The sequence below is a fragment of the Tupaia chinensis genome, unplaced genomic scaffold (genome assembly GCF_000334495.1).
Source record: "Tupaia chinensis unplaced genomic scaffold, TupChi_1.0 Scaffold000404_1, whole genome shotgun sequence".
Lineage (NCBI taxonomy): Eukaryota > Metazoa > Chordata > Mammalia > Scandentia > Tupaiidae > Tupaia > Tupaia belangeri.
The window spans coordinates 648,825-655,342 of NW_006159906.1; positions in this window are offsets into that span (position 1 = coordinate 648,825).

Genomic DNA, 6,518 nt, shown 5'->3' on the forward strand with positions numbered 1-6,518 from the left:
CAATTCAAGACCTGGAGCCCCCTCATACCACGTGGGGGGCAGGGAGGGCAGTGATTTCCACCTGCGTAGTTCCCTGGGCTCCCCCGACCCCGTTCCAGAGTTGGTCCGCACTTCTGGGCTTCACACAAGGCCACGCCAGGGAGAGCCCCTGCAGAGCCACCTGGGACCTCGTGTCCCAGCGCTCACAGCCCCGCCCCCATGTCCAAGTCTCCACCAAGAGGGGCACAGCCCTCTGATGTGTCCAGACCCCATGCTCATCACACCCTGGGGCACCTCCCCACGTGGGGACAGCCCTTCTGGTGAAGGACCAGCAGACAGCACTGCAGAGGCTCTGCATCCTGGGGAAACCAGCTGTCTCTGTGGGGACAGCTGGAATAGAGGGATAAAGCGAGCGAGACGGGCCACATCCGGTGCCATAATGAAGTCCCCAAGCAGCACAAGGGTGTGCTGGTCCTGTGCCTGCTCCTGTCCTCGGGCAGGGAGGACATTTGTTCTCGGGCAGGGGACGGTGTGGGATGAATGCATTGCTGCTCTCACTGTGAGGCCCAAGGCAGTTGCTCAGTGCTCGTGAAGGGAGCCCTGGTCACTCCAGGGGCTTCGACACCCCAGCACTCGGGTTCGTGTCGCTGCCCCTCGCGGTCAGTGCACGCTCTGGACAGGCCCTCACTGTGCTGTGCACACCCCAGCCCAATGGAGCTCCCAGGGAGGAAGCAGGCGCCCTCTACCCTGCCCCCCCAGACTTCCCAGGCAGAACGTGGGGAACAAATCCCAGCATCTCACTGCGGAGGGCTCCAAACCACATGGATCCGGCCACCACCGACAGCACAGACCTGCCCCTGGCAGTCACCGGGCACCGCCCTGCTCCTGCCAAGAGCACAGCGAGGGCTGCCAGTGTCCGTGAGGGCCCTGTGTGCCGAGAACACCATCTCCCAGGTCTCCTGGGCCCCGTCCAAAGCCGGCAGATACGCCGCGCCTAGGAGGACAGGGTGCTTGGCTCAAGGCCTTATTATGCAATGACACTGAAAATGACCACGTGGGGGAAAAACAAACAAACTTTTTCTTCTTTAAAAAAAAAAAAAAGCTACTGGAAATGCACACTGTCATTCCCCAGGCTTCCTAATAGATGCTTAATTTTCCTGGATAAAAATGTCAGGAGAGCACCTCGTCTCTCGGGAAATTGCTCTGCTCTCTTTCTTTAACCTGAGAACTGGCATTTTCAGAAGCCCTCAGCGGCCGAGAAATGGGAGTTCTGGGTGAACTTCATCTCGGTTCCTGATGGACGTGCCCATTTCTCCTCCCCCTTTCCTCCTCGGCCTGCCAGCACCGCGGCTCTGTGTGAACATCTGTGTGAGTGCACCGAGGCACCTGCAAGCCCTCGGAAAGTGGGGAGAGCAAATAGCGCGAGGCCCTTGTAAATGTCATTGAAGAGGCCGGGAGAGCCGGCCCAGAGCCGGGGAACACAGGGGCCCCGGGGCCATCTGGATAAGGTCTGTGGGCATCCAGGGAAGCGTGGGGACTCCCGGCTTAGAGCAGGGAGGGGAACAGAAGGAGCACAAAGTGGTTTCCTCTGCTGGCCACGTATCGCCCCCCCAACTTAGGGCCCTCAAACAGCCGCACTCGGTTACGATGGCTCGTGTCCCAGGAAGGCCCAGCTGGGTGCTTGGGCGTCCTGCGGGTGGGTCGGGCAGTGGCCACAGCCCCGAGTCTCTCCGGGAGCTCTCTCCCCGCAGGTGGTCTTGTGCTTCCTCACGGTATGGCGGGGGCCCGAGCAGGACTCCATCTTCGTCTGCTAGTGTGCTGCTGAAGGAAGGCCTGAGCCTGGGTGAGTTAGAAAGACAGCTCCTGCCCAGCCTGGGCGGCAGTCCGGAGCATACTGGACTGCAGTGCCGGAAGCCGCATGGCCACCCTCGGCTTCACATCCCAGCCAGGGCGTGCATACACGCCCCAAATCTTGATGAGCTGAGGACTGCGGCAGGGGGTCGGGCGTGGCTAGAGCCTGCTGGGGATGCTTCTCTCTCTCTCTCATCCACACACGATGCTCTCTATCATAAATAAAATTCATTTTAAATTTCTTATTACAGTTAGCCTGTGGTCTGGTGGTTAAGGCAACTGGATTCCACATGGCCAGGTGTGTGGTTTGAGTCCTGGATCCAGCAGCTTGAAAAACACGCCAGCATGTGTGCATGCCCTGAATCCCAAAAGCAGGGAGAAACGGAGAAGATGGGATTGCGGTGCAACCCTGCCCCGTGGAGTGCTTTCTCACTTTCCTTCTCTGTGTCCCTTTGTTCTTGGCATACATATGAGCCTTTTGGCAAATTAAAAAAGCCAAAAATGTGTATTTTTTAAAGAATAGAGTTTTAGGGCCAGCCAGGTAGCATCATAGTCAAGGCAGCTGGATTCCACAGGGCTGTTCGAGTCCCAGACCTGGAAACTTGAAAACACACCAGGTGTCAGTTTGCATGCATCCCCCAAGTCCCAAGAGAATGGAGGAGAAGGGATTGCGGCATGACCACTCTCCCCGGCAGTGATTTCACACTTCATACATATGAGCCTTTTGGCAAATTAAAAAAGCCAAAAATGTGTATTTTTTAAAGAATAGAGTTTTAGGGCCAGCCAGGTAGCATCATAGTCAAGGCAGCTGGATTCCACAGGGCTGTTCGAGTCCCAGACCTGGAAACTTGAAAACACACCAGGTGTCAGTTTGCATGCATCCCCCAAGTCCCAAGAGAATGGAGGAGAAGGGATTGCGGCATGACCACCCTCCCCGGCAGTGATTTCACACTTTCCCTCTCTCTCTGCCAAGTGCATGTGCCCTATACAAAATAATAATAATAATAATAATAATAATAATAAATAAAAAAGAAAAGAAAAAAACAGAGCTTTATTTGACTTAAAATTCTGGTGGCTGGAAATCCAAAGGTGTGGAGTTGTCATCCGGCAATGCTGCAACGTGACACAGGACAGGAGTGTGAGCAGAGCCATGGGAAACTCACCAGGACCCAGTCATGGTGACCAGTCCCTGACCCCTCCCAAAGGCACCCCCTCCAACGCCAGTCTGACTGGATTTAGCCTTCTTATCCTGTCACAGACACACCTCCACACGTGGGCCTAAGGGGCACATCCAAACCCTTGTCAACTAGACACCATTAGCTTGGGCTCCGGGAGGGCAGGTCTGTTAGGGACAAGGTGGGAGCTTCCACGCCTCAAGGACCGTCCTCGGGAGCCATGCTCTGTCACCTGCCAGTTGCTCCCAATCGCCAGTCCTGAAGGTGAGCCTGGGCTCCAGGGGAGGAGGCAGACGGCACAAGCTGGGTGGGAAGGGTGTCAAAAAAAGTCAGCTGACCTGGAGGAGCAGGCATGGCGGGGTGGACAGGACAGGAGTGTGAGCAGAGCCATGGGAAACTCACCAGGACCCAGTCATGGTGACCAGTCCCTGACCCCTCCCAAAGGCACCCCCTCCAACGCCAGTCTGACTGGATTTAGCCTTCTTATCCTGTCACAGACACACCTCCACACGTGGGCCTAAGGGGCACATCCAAACCCTTGTCAACTAGACACCATTAGCTTGGGCTCCGGGAGGGCAGGTCTGTTAGGGACAAGGTGGGAGCTTCCACGCCTCAAGGACCGTCCTCGGGAGCCATGCTCTGTCACCTGCCAGTTGCTCCCAATCGCCAGTCCTGAAGGTGAGCCTGGGCTCCAGGGGAGGAGGCAGACGGCACAAGCTGGGTGGGAAGGGTGTCAAAAAAAGTCAGCTGACCTGGAGGAGCAGGCATGGCGGGGTGGTTTCTCACATTCCCTCTCTCTCTGTCTCTCTGATGCATGCGCACACCCTGTAGAAAAGCTAGAATAAGTGACAGTGAGCTGGCTCCAATGCTAGCGGAAGGTGGACAGGCACACGAGGGCCAGGCCTTTGTCCCCCAGTGCTGGGGAAGCTGAGCGGGAGACCCATGCCCGGAGGCCCATCTCACAGTGCGAACAGCCCCTGCCAAGCACGTGCCACGCAGACCCTCTCCCGGAGCCCCGCCAGCCCTCACCCCAGGCCGAGCATATGCCAGGCTGCTGGCTGGCAGCACGGCACCCCCAAGAAAGGGGCTGCCCGTCAGGCACTGCCCTCGCTTGCCTGCCAGGAGCACGCTTGGCTTTTGCTTTCCTGGAAACAATGGGGACACTGCAGTCTAATTAGCCTCGTCTCCGTGGCTGGGGCAGTCTCCTTTGTGCTCCCTCGTTCAGAACCTTTAGGAAGGGTCCGGAATGGCAGGGGAGACGAGTTCCTGCTCTCCAGCCCGCCCTTCCCTAAACCAGCTGGAGACGGGAACTTCTGCTGCACCGTGGGCTTAGGACATGAAGATGGCTCACCTTCAGGGCTGGCGATTGGAAGCAACCGGCAGGTGACCTGCCCTCCCCGGAGCCCAAGCCAGCGTGTGTCTAGTCGACTAGGGTTCGGATCCGTGTGTGGAGATGTGTCGGTGACAGGATTAAGAAGGCTAAAATGCAGTCAGACTGGTGAAGGGTGGGGCCTTTGGGAGGGGTTAGGGCCTGGGCTGTGACGGGCTGTTAGTGGCTATGGCCGGTGTGGTGGGTGAAGACAGAGCATGCCACTGGGCTGGGATGTCTCCCTAAGAAAAAGCCAGCCCTGGTGCCTCTCCAGAGCCTGGTGGGCCGGCAGCAGAGGGTCCCTGCTTTCCCTGGCGGCTAACCAGGCCTCTGCTACCCCAGATGCCCCTGGGCCTCTCCCTTGGCCTCCGAGGCCCTGTGCGCTGAGACATGTCACTGCCAGCCATGGTCATGGCCACATTCGGCAGGCTCACCTCCCATGCTAGGGGGAGCCGCCCTGTCCATGCAGCCCCTCCTGCCTTCCCTGGCTGCAGGCCCTTAGCAAGCACCAGCTGCTCTAGGCCTGAAGCCCTGCAAAACCCAGGAACTGCCCCAGGGCACAGCTGGCCTTTCTGTGACACCTGCCCTGGCGATCACGCCTGCTGGATCTGCCAGACCAGCCCTGGCTCCTGAGCAAGCAGGAGTGAGGAGCAGGGAAGCTGGACCACAGGCCAGCCACCCAGCATGCAGCTGAGTTAGGACAGAACTTGCAGGGCATGGGGGACAGACGTCCCTGTGAGGGCACTGGTTCAACCGTAGCTTCTTTGTGTTTAGCAATATGGAAGTTGCAGGTATGCATCCCAGCACATGGCGACGTTCAGCCTTTTCTCAAACTCAGCAGGAGAGAGCGCGTGCCGTCCCTGGGAGCCAAGTACGGTTCTGGGCGCCTGCAGGCGCTCACACACAGTGATGGGGCTGTCCCTGCTCCCAGTGACAGATGGGGACAGAAGCTCAGAAAGGGGGGTGGCTGGGGACTCAGCGCATTCTGCCTATCTGCAGCAGCTTCATGCAGCCAACTTCAGAGAATGACGGGAATTTCAGGATTCTATCATCTGTGGGTTCCAGGTACATTTACAGCAAACAACCAGACCCACTTCTGAGCTATAAACGTAACATGGGAGTTGGCACGCCACAGAGCTCTCCGCTGACACACACCTGCAGGACAGGGTTCGGATTCAGGAGCTGCGCAAGTGGGGCAAGGGGGCGGAGTTTACCTACGAGGGACTCTTGGCTGTGGAGAAGGAGTCCATGGAAGGGTGGGCCCCTCCAGGTCCCCAGCCACATGTGGATTGGAAGCAGGGCCCCCAGGACTGGGGCTCCCCATGATGGCTGGAGCGGTGAGCTTTGGTCAGCAGCCTCACCTGCGCCCCGACGTCAGAAGCCAGGGCCTCACAAAGGAGCCTCGGCCCACGTCGTCCCCAGCAGGTGGGCCATCGTGCCCAAGGTCCCCAGTGCCTAGGAATCACAAAAGCTGACCCCACTTCATGCCCCCAGCCTGCACGGTGCATTCCAGTGTGCCCGGGGCCCCAGAAATGGCTGCACAGCCTGCTGTTGAAACCTGCCTGTCACTGAGGCCGCCCCTTCTGGGGGCACGTGAAGGGCCAAGAGAAGGGTTTTCCCTGTTGGTTTATCCCATTGCCTTTGTTCTTTTTAAAATTTCATTTATTTATGTAAACTGACAAGTAAAAATTGCATCATGGATTGGTTCAGTCAAACTATCTACTATCTGCATTCTGCACACACTCACCATTTTGCTGTGGTGGGGACACCCAACACCTGCTCTCTCGGGTCCAGCTGCAGCGGTGCACAGACAGCCTTGCAGCTGGGCAGCCTGGAGGCCACAGAGGAAGCCCTGGCTGGTGTCCAGGGCCAACCGGATGTGCCATGGAGGTTGTAATGCCCATAGTCCTGCTAATGTGCAGGCAGGGAGGGAGGCCTGGACATGGCAAGACCCTGCCCAAAATCCCCATCTCTGAGTCTCCTGCTCCCTCTCTCACCACCTAGGCAGTTTGCAATATCCAACATGCTGTTCTCACTGTTGTGCCCCAGTGTAGACGCAGCCCTCGGACTTACTCCTTCTGGATCTTCAGGCACCCCAGCCCTGTAACCGTCACTGCTCTTCGGTCCTGAGTGCAACTTCCTTA